Genomic DNA, 13,827 nt, shown 5'->3' on the forward strand with positions numbered 1-13,827 from the left:
ATGGTCAGAATAAAGCCATGATTAAATACGAATTATCCCAAGGATCATAATTTATTCTTGATGAGATAAAAATAAAGTAAATACATAATGGGGTCAAGTTTAGAATCCTAGTTGGAACAAAATGAAGTAAATTCTCGTTGAGATTAGACCGAATCAGTTCCAAATGCAGCCTGCAATCACAAATCAAAAACCTAATTAGATAAGTAAAGAAAAATAATAAGAATTAAAAATTGCAATTTTTTTTTTCTCTCTGATTTAGTTTATTTATTTTTGTAATTAGGAATAAAAGCAGAAAAATAAATTAAACGAAATAAAAAGAAAAGAGTTAGAAAAAAAATTTGGTTGCCTCCCAAAAAAAGCGCTTTAGTTAACGTCTAGAGCTAGATGGATTGGAAGGAAATTGGGAATCGCGTCACTTGTTCTTTCAAAGTTAACCACTCTTTAATAACGTCATAGAGCACTGTGCTTCCAAATTTAATGGTTGAATTCTTCTTATACGCCCTTCTTTTTGAATGATTTTTTGTAAAGAAATAGGTTCCTTTCGAACGATGTTCATTTCTCTATTGAGTTAGACTAGGGTTCACTAATGGTCACCTCTTATTTGATGTGGTGTAGAGGAAAAATCTTTATGGAGACTCTTTAGGTGTCAAAGAGGTTCAATTTTTAAAAGCTTCGTGTTGCCACCCCTTCTGGATTTGACCTGGCAGCACTTACGGAGGCCCATATGTCGAGCCCATTGTCTAAAAGCCCTAATCATTATGCACTCAATTGGATGTTGCATGAAAAATGGATAAGCTTAAAACATAATAATGTTTAAATAAGATTTATTTCAAAAATAATTAGAAAATATGATCTTGACTCTTAGAATTGAATGGTAATTACGAGCGACTTAGCGGATTTTTCAATTTCAACCTAGGAGAAAAAGTGAAATATTTTCTAATGAGTTTTTGAAATAAATAAATGTAAGATGTGTAATTAATAATGTCAAAATTATTTCACCCTTGTAGAAAGAAATGGTGCCAAAAATGTTGCTGATTTGATTAAAGGAGAAAAGCTGGTTGGAACCAACTATGATATTTGGCATAGGAAGATCCAATATTTTCTCAATGAACAAGAGCTCTTGGAACCTTTGGAGGCTTCGATGGATGAGCCTGATCTTGAGAGAGATGGAACCACTGTGCATGCGGATAGAGTAAGGTCTTATGAATCTTGGTTCAAGAAAGATCGAAATGTGCGCTTTACTATGTTAAGTAGCATGCATGATGATCTTATTGGTGAGTATGAAGGGTACTCGATCGCCAAGGACATGTGGGACCAGTTGAAATTTTCTTTTGGTGGAACCTCAACTACTAGGCTAAGAAGTCTAGTCTTGAAGTTTTAGGTTTATAGGATGGATCCTAAGCATTATGTACTTGAACATCTTAGGAAGATGTCCAGCATGATACAAGGTTTGAAAGCTACTGGGAGTATCCTCACCGATGAACAGCAAGTCCAAGCTGTGATTAGGTCCCTCCCAGACTAGTTGGATGCCCTTAAACAGATTATGATGCATAATGATCATATTAAGAACTTTCATGACATCTCGCGTCATGTTGAACTAGAAGGTGAGTGCCAAGTGGTGACCCATAGTACTGCCCTTTTGACTCAAGGTGGGTCCAGAAATGGTAACCAATTCAAAGTAAAGGGTAAGACCAAGTTTGAGAAAAAGGATGCAAAGCTTGCTCCTAATTCTAATTAAGATCAAGGTCCACAGAGGTAAACGTGGCATGAAAGACAAATCTTAGTCAACGTTCTTTAATTGTAAAAAGAATGGACACTTTGCTTGTAATTGTACTAAGCTGAATAGAAAGGTAATCCCTAACCCTAAATCTGTCATTGTTTGTGTATGTTTGCATATACATGTTGCCCACATGTCTAACAATTGGATTGTAGACACATGAGCAACCAAGCATGTGACGCAAGATAAAAGGGGGTTCGAAAATTATCAACGCTTTCCAACAAAGTCACACTAGGTGTATGTGGGTGAAGGAAGTCGTACAGAAGCTTTGGGAGTTGGTTCATATCAACTTCAACTAAGCACTGAGTTTTAACTACTTCTGCATGATGTCTTGCACGCCCTTAGAATGCAATTTAATTTACTTTCAGTTACTGTACTTTTATATGAAGGACATTGTTTTTACTTAAGCCTGTCTAGACTTATGATCTATTTGGATCAAGTTGAAATTGGATATGGTTCAATAAAGAATGATTTTGTTTGCTTGGATTTGATTGTTTCTTGTTCTTCTACTTCTTTAATAATTGTTATTAAACATGTTAATTCTGAAACATGGCATAGTAGACTAGGGCATATAGGGCAAGAAGAATGACAAGATTAGTTGGAGAATGGCTGTTGGGGTCACTCATTAATGTCAATCTGCTTGCTTGTAAGCCTTGTTTAGCTGGCAAAGCAGTTAGAAAGCCTTTTGGAAAGGTTGTTCGAGCTACTTAACCATTAGAGTTAATCCACTCTAACATCTGTGGACCAATGAGTGTGAAGGCCCATCATGGCGCCTCTTATTTTCTGACTTTGATTGACGATTACATGTGATATGGCTATGTGTACTTGATTGCTCATCGCTACAAAGCTTTAGATTGTTTCAAATGCTTCATAGCTGAGGTTGAGAATCCAAAAGGGAAGACTGTAAAGCTCATTGCATTGATCATGGACGCGAGTATTTGTCTGACCAATTCAAGGTTTTTTGTGAAAGTAAGGGGATACACAAACAATTTTCTGTTCCTTACACGCCACAACAAAATAGGTCTATGATGGCGCAAGCAAATCGCTCCATATCTTTCTGAGGTGGTGCATTATTGATTATGACATGTATACTTAACCATGTACCTTCAAAGACGGTTCCCTCAACCCCATATGAACTTTGGAATGATGTAAAACCTAATATGGGTAATTTACGTCCTTAGGGCTGTGCTGGATTTGTTCATAATCAATCACATAAGTTTGGAAAGTTGGGTCCTAGAGCAAATAAACATATCTTTATAAGATATTGTGAAAACTCGAAAGGTTATGTGATGTAAGGTGAACATTCAGATGGAGGGAGAACCGAGATTGATTGTTGGACGGCCTAGGAGCTTGAAGTGGTTGCGGCAAAGGTTGCTCCACCCTTTCCGTGGCTTTGCCCTTGCTCTCTTCCTCTTGCAGCAACCTTTCATCCTTTTCTTGGCTTGATTTTGGTGGTTGTGAGGTGGTTCTAACTTCCTTGCCACTTCTTAAGGTGATTGCATTGTGTCCACTTCTTAAGGTGAGCGTTGTGTGCTCGGTTGGCAATTAGAGCTTTGGCATCCACTAGAGTTTTGTCCACTAATGCACCAGCCGCCAAAGCATCTAGCATTTGACGTTCCATGGGAAGGAGTCCCTCGTAGAAATATTGAATGAGCAGCTCCTCCTTCATTTGGTGATGTGGACATGAAGCAACAAGTGATTTAAAACGTTCATAATAAGATGGAAACGACTCACCTTGATTTTGTTGGATGCCACTAATTCGTTTCCTCAAGAGAATGATCTTTGCAGTGGGAAAGAATTTCTCTAAGAATGCACGTTTCATACTTTCCCAAGAATTGACAGTTTCAGGGGACAATTCAAACAACCAATCTTTGGCCTTGTCCATAAGTGAGAATGGAAAGGCCTTCATCTTCAAAATACTCCCATCAACGTTGATGGGTGTCATACTTAAGCAAACTACTTCAAATTCCTTAAGATGTTTGTTAGGATCTTCCATGGACAACCCATGGTATTTAGGAATATGATGTAATAAACTAGACTTAAGTTCAAACTCATCGGTCTTCTCAGGGGCTGCATTGGGGTATTGGATGCAAAGAGGGGCTGCATTGGCCAAACCCGAGGCAGAAAGCTCCTTGATGGTCCGATTGTCCACTGCCATGGTTGGTACTTCCTCTTTAAATTCAAGTTCGGGACTAGAAGGAGTAGACGCTTGCGATTTCTTTTTCCTTCTCAAAGTCCTCTCGAAATCACCGTCAAAGTCGGAGATATGCTCACAAACAGGTTGTGAGCTACGGGTCATAAACTAGTATCTACACACAAGAGTAAACAAGATAAGTAACCAACTTAATAGACTCGGCACAAGTAAGAAAACAAGTTGCCACACACGGCACAAAAACAAAACACATACACACGGTGCAAAAATTAAAACAAAACAGAAAGTAAACAATTTAAACAAGACTTAAGACAAGGGATTAGCAACTTTGCCAATCCCCGGCAACTGCGCCAAAATTTGATGCGATAATTAAACGCACACAAATTAAACCCTATTTGTGACAATTGTAGTAATGATGTAAGTAGGGATCGTTCTAACCAGGGATTAACTAGGGGTGCTAATCTAATTTGAATTGACTCAAAAACACAAAAATAAACGTAAAGACTCTTAACAAGACTACTATGACTCAGAACAGCTTTGAAACACTCAAACTGCCTAAAACAATCAAATTGACTCAAACAGAAACTAGAACTTGAATTGGACGAATTTGAAAGTGTTTGTGACTCCAAATACTTAAAAACCAAAATAAGACAGATTATAATGACTAAGACTTAACACAATATGGGGGGATTGTGTTTGGATGAGATTAAATTAAATGGACAGATTATAATTAAAACAGATTATAAAACAAATTGTGATGAATCAATGGATGATGGAATAGCTAAGGGGTTCTTCTCCACACATGTTACACTTGCATACAAGATGATTTTCATTTGGTCTTCCGATAAATTATGAAACTCAACACCCCGGGTTAATTAGGTCCGCTTAAATTAACCGTCAAGTTCTCCTTAAGTTAATGAATTGGATGGGTTTGCGCAACGCAATTCACAACATTCTCCAAAAGTCCTTTACGTGAAAAGCACAATAAAGATACAATCAAAGATCATTAAGCATCATGAAAACTATAAGTGTTGACGAGGCCTTCGTTACTATGATGAGCATGAAACTAGTGCCAAGAATTCATTTAACGCGATTGTTTATAAGCAACCTCCACTACTTGTGAATATAAGTTCATAACTATTAGGTGAAACTCACTTATATTCTAGCGTCATATTCATGCATGAAAATTAAGCGTGCACTCTCAATAAACATACATAAATAAGTTATCAATCAAACGGTTAAACAAATTGAATCCACAACTTATGAAATTCCAACCAAAGGTAATCAATTCATATTGCATGCATAAACATGGTTTCGAATCACCCCCTAGCTAAAGGGGGTTTAGTTCCTCATACGTACAAGACAAAGAGAATTGAAATTAAACATTGAAATCAAAGAAACACCTAAACATTCCAACAACTCAAACTTGAATTGTATGAACGTTTAGGCCCTCTTTTCTTCCTCTTTGTTGTGGCACAAGGTCTAAGGAAATGTTTAGGGCTTTAGGTGTATGTGGAATGGAGTGGGGAGTGGTTGGAGTGGCTGCAATGGAGGAGAAAAGGTGCAGAAAATGGAAGGGGATGCACGGCAAGAATGGGTGTTTTGTGTTGATGTGTTGTGTGATTGTTTTGTGGTGAATGGGAATGGTTTGTATGAATGCATTACATGGTTTTATAGGGAGAGAATGGATGGGAGAGCATGTGAATGGCAGCTAGGAATGATTAAAGAAGGGAATGCATGTGGAATGACAACTAGGTTGGTTGGTGGAAATCTGAAAATGCAAAGGTTATGCACGGCAAAGGGATGTTTTGTTGTGCATGTGGCTGATTTAAAGAATGGGAAAGCATGTGGCTGCAAGCTAGGGTGAATGATGATGAATGCATGTGGATTAAAGAGGGAATATGGAAGAGAATGTGCTGCAATGATGAAGGGTGAATGCTGGAAATGCATGGGAAGGCACGGCAAGGGTTCTTTGGGTGCATGTGGTTGAAATGTGGTGCAATGATGAAGTGGGAAATGCTGGAAATGCATGGGAAGGCCACGGCAAGAATGGGTTTTTGGGAAGAGAATGGGCTAGGCCCTTTGTTTTATGTCCTAAAGTGCATACAAGGCCTTCAATTTCATCCAACACTTTGGCTCCAAGCATAAGCTATCCATCCTTAGCCCAATAGTGCTCCAAAAGGCCCCAAAATGCACTTCTTTGCTCCTTTAGCCCTTAGAACCTGAAAACATACGAAAATAACTTAAAAGACTTAAAGAACTAAGAAATAACAACGTAAATGCACAAGAACAAGCCAACTAAGTTGCCTAAATATGCTCCTATCACAAGGAAGTTCATCTATGCTTAGGTTAAATGGGGGGGTAGGAAAAAAAAAAAAAAGCCCAAAATTTGTGTCCAATTCTTTTCCAAGAGTGTATTTTGGAGGTGGGAATTTTGGGTTTGTGGGTGGGAATTTGCATATGCTCTCCTTCCCTAGGATAGATAAGGTAAAAGGGGAGAGGAGCCCACCTAAAGACCAGCAGCAAAGGCCAACCCATGTGGGCCCAGTTAGCAGCCTAAGGTGGAGAGATTGGTTGCAGATGAGCGCATAAGCAGCAAGGTTTCTATGCCCTAGATTAGTGCGTCGTTGGCATCCAATGGTTGTTGTGCCTCCTAGGTTATGGTCTAGTGTGGTGTGTCTAGCTACATCCTTTTTAAATCCAACAACTCAAATTCAATTTAATCAATTTTAATGGTAATTTGACAAAAAAAAAAAAAAAAAGAATTTTAATCGTAATTAAAAAAAAGGCGCAAATTTAAATCCAACAATGAAAATAATGTTTTTAGTTAATACCAAAAGTCCCCCAAAACTTTATAAAGACACATCCATTTGTTCACTAATCCATAAAAAAAAAAAAAATATATATATATATATATATATATATATAAAACAATTTTCTCAACAATTTTTTTTTGAATTTTTTTACATCAAAATGTTCGAAAAAATAAAAAAAGATAAATTATACAAAAATTAATTACAAAATTATTAGCAACAAAAAATCATCCGAACACAAAAATTTAACAAATTATAAAGTTGGGAGTCAGAATTATAGGTCTCTTACCGTTGGCAGAAAAAACTATCTAACCTCATACGTACAAGTGAATAGTTGAAAATACGAGGCTAAGTTTTGGGATTTTAGCCCCTGAGATTAGAGATAGCCTTACAAACACCCTCAAACACATTTATAACTTGGGAGTGTTCTTTAGGTTCTTGAATTGGGAGAGCTCATTAGGACAAAGCATATTGTGGAGCAAAAAATAATCAAGAATATTATTGAGGTGACATGTGGACTTTTGGGTTAAAAAGATAAAATTACTCTTAAGGCACACTGCGATTCTTACGCGCATGCAGCAGACAATAACAGCTCAATCAAAGAAGAGTCAAAGGTGATCAAAATGGTATTTATTCAAATCCCTTTCGTCACTCCTCATCAAATCCTTATTCAAAATGTAACTCCCAATTTTCCTATGTAATTTAGGATTAATGGCCATGTTAAATGCAATATATTATTTCACATAATATCTTGCAATTATTCACCCGACTACACCATATATGGTCGGCCACTCCCCTATAAATAGCCCTATTATCCCACTAAAAAGCTAAGTCATTTGCTACCCTCAAACTCCAAAACAGTCTTTTCATAATTGTAACTTTGATATCGGAGATTCTTTTGCCAAAGCCCCCCATTCATCGTGGGCACGTGAGGCTTTTGACCATATTTTAGGTGTTATTATTTTGCAGGTACATTTTAGTCAAAAGAGAAAACGGTTGAAATTTGCATCCAAAAATTGGTGCTTTCATTGAGAGTTTAATTCACATGCTCGGAAAAGACTCTCACATTCAAAGTTTCTCATTTCTCGTTCATTTGTAGATTTTTTCGCACGTTCTTATTCCTAAATTTTTTTACAAAGTTCTTCAAATAAACGTAAAAGAGAAGTACAATGTCAGCAGAGTAGGTGGCAAAGGTAGCTACACCTTTGCCACCATAAACGACAAAGAGATCAAATAACAATGGAATGTCTACAATCTAAGGAAGTACAATGCGTGACATCCCGCTACATTAAAGCCTGAAAACTCAAGTAACTCAACGAGCACCAACTCACAAGCTAAAGACTATCCAATTGTTATGTAGCACCTACCTTATAGCTAAGTTTTCGTTCGTTTTACTTATTTTTCAATAAGGAATTCAGAAGTAATTCATAACTTAGCTCGGCTACATGCTTACAACAACTAATTACTCATGCATTTTAAAGGAAGATCGCGCCCTTTTTAGGAACTTACCGCAAAAATTGCACCCTCTAGGGACCAACCATGTTATCCAGTGCAAAAGGGTAAACTAATTCCCTGGCACCTGTAAGGGTATGCTCTTTGATCCGATAAGATAAACTATACATTCTGAATATCTAGACATGGATGAGTTGGGTTGCCTTGGTGTAACTAGATGTATAATGGCTTGCGCCGGGATTCCTAGAAGTAGCCATAATGGTCTTTTTCAAGTCTTAGCTAACTCAAGGATTTTTGGTCTTTGGCCTAATTCTCAAGGAACCGGGCCTCAGAGACAGATGAGGCATATTACGCAGTATGCCTTATGGGTGGCTACGCTGGAACCCTAGAGTTGCTATCGAGTGCACTAAGATAGCCTACGGTTTCCAGAAGACTGCCTACGGCTTGCCCTTCGAGTAGTAAGCTGCACTAAACTTATACAACCGCACATTTTTGTGAAAGGTTAAATAGTTAGCGTGCATATACGAAGCCATGCCCACTGTTGACATATTACGCAATCGATAAGCTTCATATCTTCCAAGCACTAAATGATCATTCAGATTTACACTAATTCCTAAAATGTTGTGATACTTGCTATATAGCCCATATAATTGGTTATATAAAGAGCAAGGAGTTCTCTCGAACCTTTGCCTACAAAATTCCATATAATTGCGTACTTTTGATACGACAGGTTAACGAATTTCATGCCCCATAAATCTTTAGTATGTTGTGATGCAGGCCATACAGCTCGAAGGATTGAAGAAAGCCAAAGTTAATAGCCAAGTTGTCATGCGGACTCGTCTACTTCTGTAAGTAAGGCGTTCGGCTACCAACTATATGGCTAACAACTTTACAAATGTTTTACACCAAAACTTAAGGCTATATAGGCTACGTGGGCATGTCTGCTTCTAGAAAAGCAGCACGTCTGCCGTTGGTCTAAAGGTCAAAGGTTGGGTGTAAACAAAAATAAGTGAAGATGAAGAATAGCGAAGGAAGCAAGTTTATTAATTTTTCTAGCAAAATTGATAAACAAATAACTAAGGTTGATAGAGTTCAAGCAAAACAAAAAAGCAACAAGGAAAACAAAGAAAATCCTAAAGGCTACCTAAAACACTACTCTTCATCAGCTTGGACACCCCATGACTACTCAGTCACCACACCTTCAGCAGCCGCCACAGTCTCAGCAGCGGCATCATCTAGCGCTTCACCCTTGGCTACCCCAACCTGGGCACCAACTTCTTTGACTACTTCACCAATGAAAGCCTCAAAAGTAAAGGCAAGTAAGTCTTTTGGAGAAATAGAGAAGGTTTCAAAGTTCTTCCCAGCAAACTCAAAGTCAGACGACCTACCAAAAAGGTGATCTACATAGCTCAACTTGTAGAAATTGGCCTGACACTGGACAAGCGAAGCCTCAAGCATGCCTTCTCACCTTTTAGCTGCTCGTTTTCCTTGAGCAAACCAACACAGACGTACTGCAACCTATCCACTTCTTTCTTCAGATTTTCATTGGTCTTCAACACACCTTGGAGTTCTAACACTTGGGTTTAAGCCTATTGACAATCTTTTGGAAGTGGATCACTTGATTATAAGTAGCAATGAAGTCTTCATCCTTTGCGTAAGAAGCAGAACGAAGCTCAAAAATGGCACGCTCAAGATCTTGAATCTGAGGTATGTAACGACCAATCTCATTCTCTACACTTTCATACTTAACATGGATCACGTCAAGCCTAGTCTTCAAGTCAACAATCTCCTGGTAAGCAGTCTCAAGTTGCAGATAAGTGGGGGTAGAGATATTAGACCCCTTCGAAGCGACGCGTTTAGACTCTAACTCTTTTATCTTCTCGGCAAAAGAATAAGCCTCATCTACCATAGTCGTTGCCACCTCCTTGGCAGCCTTGGTATCCCTTTGGCACACAGATCTCAACAGACTCTCTAGAAATAGGCTTGGTGGAATTCTCACAACTGCCTACACAAACAATCTCATCTTTCTCAGTAGGTGAACCAGTCTCAACAACATGAGGAGTAGGCATTGGCACCACTTTAGCAGCAGAGTCCACCTTATCACTTTTCATAGTAGCAAGCTTCTCTAAAGGTGAACCGAACTTAACTCCTAACAGATGTCTTGGTATAAATTTCGGCACTAGGGGTAGGATGAAACCTCTATGCTGAGCAATCCTATCAGTGATCGTATTAGCCATTTTTGGCATGGCAAGTGTCACAGGCTCAAATCTAGTAGCCTCATCTTTCTTTTTCTTAGAAGAAGTCAAGTCAATCATAAGTTTTTTGGCAGCAAGCAGACCCTCACGAGTAGTGGAGGAAGCCTTCATCATTTTCTCAACTGATATCTCTTGAGCAAGCAAAGAAGATCTCTTCTTTCCACCTTCATTCATAGCAGGCTCTATAACAACAATCAAACTAGTCAATGCATCTGCCTTAATCCTCTTTATCTCCTCCCTTAAGGGCAGTACACATTTCTCCCGGCAAAGAGTACTAAGCAGCCAATGCCATTCACGGTGCTCAACAGGGATACCTAAAGCAACGTGTACCTTCTTCATATCTGGAGAAGTCTTAGGAGTATAGCCAAATTCTGAATCTACATAAATAGAGAAGGATAATCAATAAATCAAAAAGCAGCTTAGCGAAAGCACAAAGTAGCCTAGAGACTAAGCAGTTTACTTACCAGTGATGAAAGTCATCGGAATACATAACTCAGGGAAAGAATCAGACTCTTAATCTTCACTTATCTCCAAAGTCTTATTGGCCCAATCATGATCTCCCTTGCTCGAATGATCAAAAAGCCTATAGCGGGATCGTAGTTGCCTAACTCCATCAATGCAGCATATGTTAAAGAAGTACCAGAACTTATTAACAGTTAGATCCAAGTCAAAAATTGGCTCAAATTGAGGAATCTCATCATCACAAGGACCGTATTTGGAGAACATTGTGCGGGGGCACACTTCATAGAGCAAAACACTTCTTGAAAGAAACATGATATAGGAAAAGTAAATGTCAGCACGACGTAGTAGGGGTGAAACTTGATAGCTTTCCGAGACCCACTACAATAGCTCATGGTTGTTACCCTTCTTGACACGCTTCACACACATCCCAGACGAAATGGCGTGCCTATATGCTTTCTAAACGAGTCGTAGGAATTAATTTTGAAGTGAGTAGCCTTGAAGCAGCCCACTTTACTCAAAGACCCTCATTGACGATACAACGGCGGTACACCATCGTTACTATGATGGCTTGAAGAAGACGTGTTCGAAGAAATTCTACAAAAACGCAAGGAAGAATTGTTAGACAGCTGCAAAAAAAAAATGTGCATCAGGCCCCACGACCAAAGGATAACATCCAAGGGAGCCCAACCCGCGGTGGCTCCTATTTCCCTTTCTGCTCTCTGCCCAATGGCTCACAGCCCAAAACCAATAGGAGGTGGGGCAGTGGCCCCTGCACCTCATTCCTCTATATTTGCACAGGCCCAAGCCCAACAACCCAGACCTTGTGCCCTAAAGCCCACCAGCCTTAGCCCAAGCCAAGTGGGCCCTGGCACATGCAATCTGAACCTAGCTCACCTCGCTGATAACCCAAGCCGAGCCCCAGCTCACCACCGCGGCCCACGGTGTTGCAACCAACCCTCGGCCCATGCCGAGCCCCCACCACACTAAGCCACCCACGACAGCAACACCGTGGCCTTTGCAGTCACATTTTCACACATCCTCGACCCCTGTCTAGCCAAATTTCAAGCCCTGAGGCACCAAAAAATTAAGAAGACAAGGAATTTTTTTTTAATTTTTTTATTTGGTCTTTGGTGAGTTGTGATGATGAAGAAAACAATGAAAGACGGTCCTTTGCACGGGCAAGTGAAGAAGATTGGTAGGGGAGGGGAACAAATATCCTCTAGCTTTCTCTCTCCTGTATGGTAGAATAAATTGGTCTCTAAAGTTGATTTAATCATTTGCTTAAGGTAGACTTAAATAGACTTTGGAAGTGATTTATTTTCTTTTCCTAGAAGGATCTAATTTCCAATTAAAGTGGGAATCTACATCAAAATAGGAAGCAATCTTATGTTTCCTAAAGCAAAGAAAGATCTCTACACTTGCTGCCTTTCTTGGGAGCAGCCCAACAGATGTGGGGATATTTGTGAAGCCAAAAAATAATCAAGAAAATTATTGAGGTGACACATGGACTTTTGGGTTAAAATGACAAAATTACCCTTCAGGCAAATTGGGATTCCCACGCGCATACAAAGGACAATAACGACTCAATCAAAGAAGAGTCAAAGGTGATCAAAATGGTATTTATTCAAATCATTCTCATCACTTTTCATCAAATCCTTATTCAAAAGATAACTCCCAAATTTTCTATGTAATTTAGGATTAATTGCCATGTTAATTGTAAGATATTATTTCACATAATCTCTTACAATTATTCACCCAATTGCACTATATATGGCCAGCCACTATTCTCCAAATAGGGGTAGCCACTTCCTTATAAATAGTCATATTATCCCACTAAATAGTTAAGTCATTTGCTACCCACAAACTCCAAAACACATTCTTTTCATAATTCTAACTTTATCATTGGAGATTCTTTGGCCAAGCCCCCCATTCATCATGAACGCATGAGGCTTTTGATCATAATCTTAGGTGTTATTATTTTGCAGGTGCATTTTCATCAAATGAGAAGATGGCTAAAATTTGCATCCACACATATTACAAAATAGAGTGGGATCTAAAAACACTTGCTTGGCTTTGTCACACATCACGTGCTTGTGCAGTGACTTGATACTGAAACATTAGGGTGCATTTTTGCTCACCACCTTAAGAGCAAGTCCAACGTATCAAGGCCCCCCTAGGGCAACTTCCTATTGAATAGCCTCTAGTGAGCAGTAACTGCCTTTAATGAACAGTAATTGTCTTTTGCATCAACACCCCTAAACTGAATAGTCATGGCAATAGGTAATAAAATATTAGTATTTTTTATTTTATAAAATAATAAAAATTAATTTTATTTGTAATTTCGGATAGGATTTTTAATTTGTCTCGTTAGATCACGTGTCATTAAATAAGAAATTGCAACCCAAAGTATTTGAGAAAATATAAAATTGTGGTGTAAGTTGGAAGACAATGATAACATATTTATAGAAAAATTAAATCTTTTTATTTTATTTTATTTTTTTGGATTTTTTATTAATTTTTTGGATTTTTAATTAATTAGTTATTAATTTTATATAGTGACTGACATCAGCCGCCCCTCAGGCTCTCGGGCCACAGATTTGAGTCGGGCCTCTGATTCGGGGCCCGCCTCAGCCCAATCGCCCGCATGGGCTGGAGTAAGGAGCTGGGGCTATTGGGTATGAAATGTCGCCGGTCCATCGGGCTAGAGCTCCCTCTAGAGCTGCTCTAAACTATAATGCATGCTCACCATACATCTAAAATTATGTCATGTGATAATTTACTTAATTTTAGTTAATTTTTATTTAAAAATTATATTTTACTTTTAAAAAAGTATCTGAAAAGAAAGTCTGATAGTCACAAAACCTCAGTTCCATAACCACCCATCCCAATGGCCTGAACTTGCTGGCGTCAGCTAGA

This window comes from Pyrus communis, chromosome 14 (assembly GCF_041283825.1).
Source record: "Pyrus communis isolate YQ-2024b chromosome 14, ASM4128382v1, whole genome shotgun sequence".
In the NCBI taxonomy this organism is placed as follows: domain Eukaryota; kingdom Viridiplantae; phylum Streptophyta; class Magnoliopsida; order Rosales; family Rosaceae; genus Pyrus; species Pyrus communis.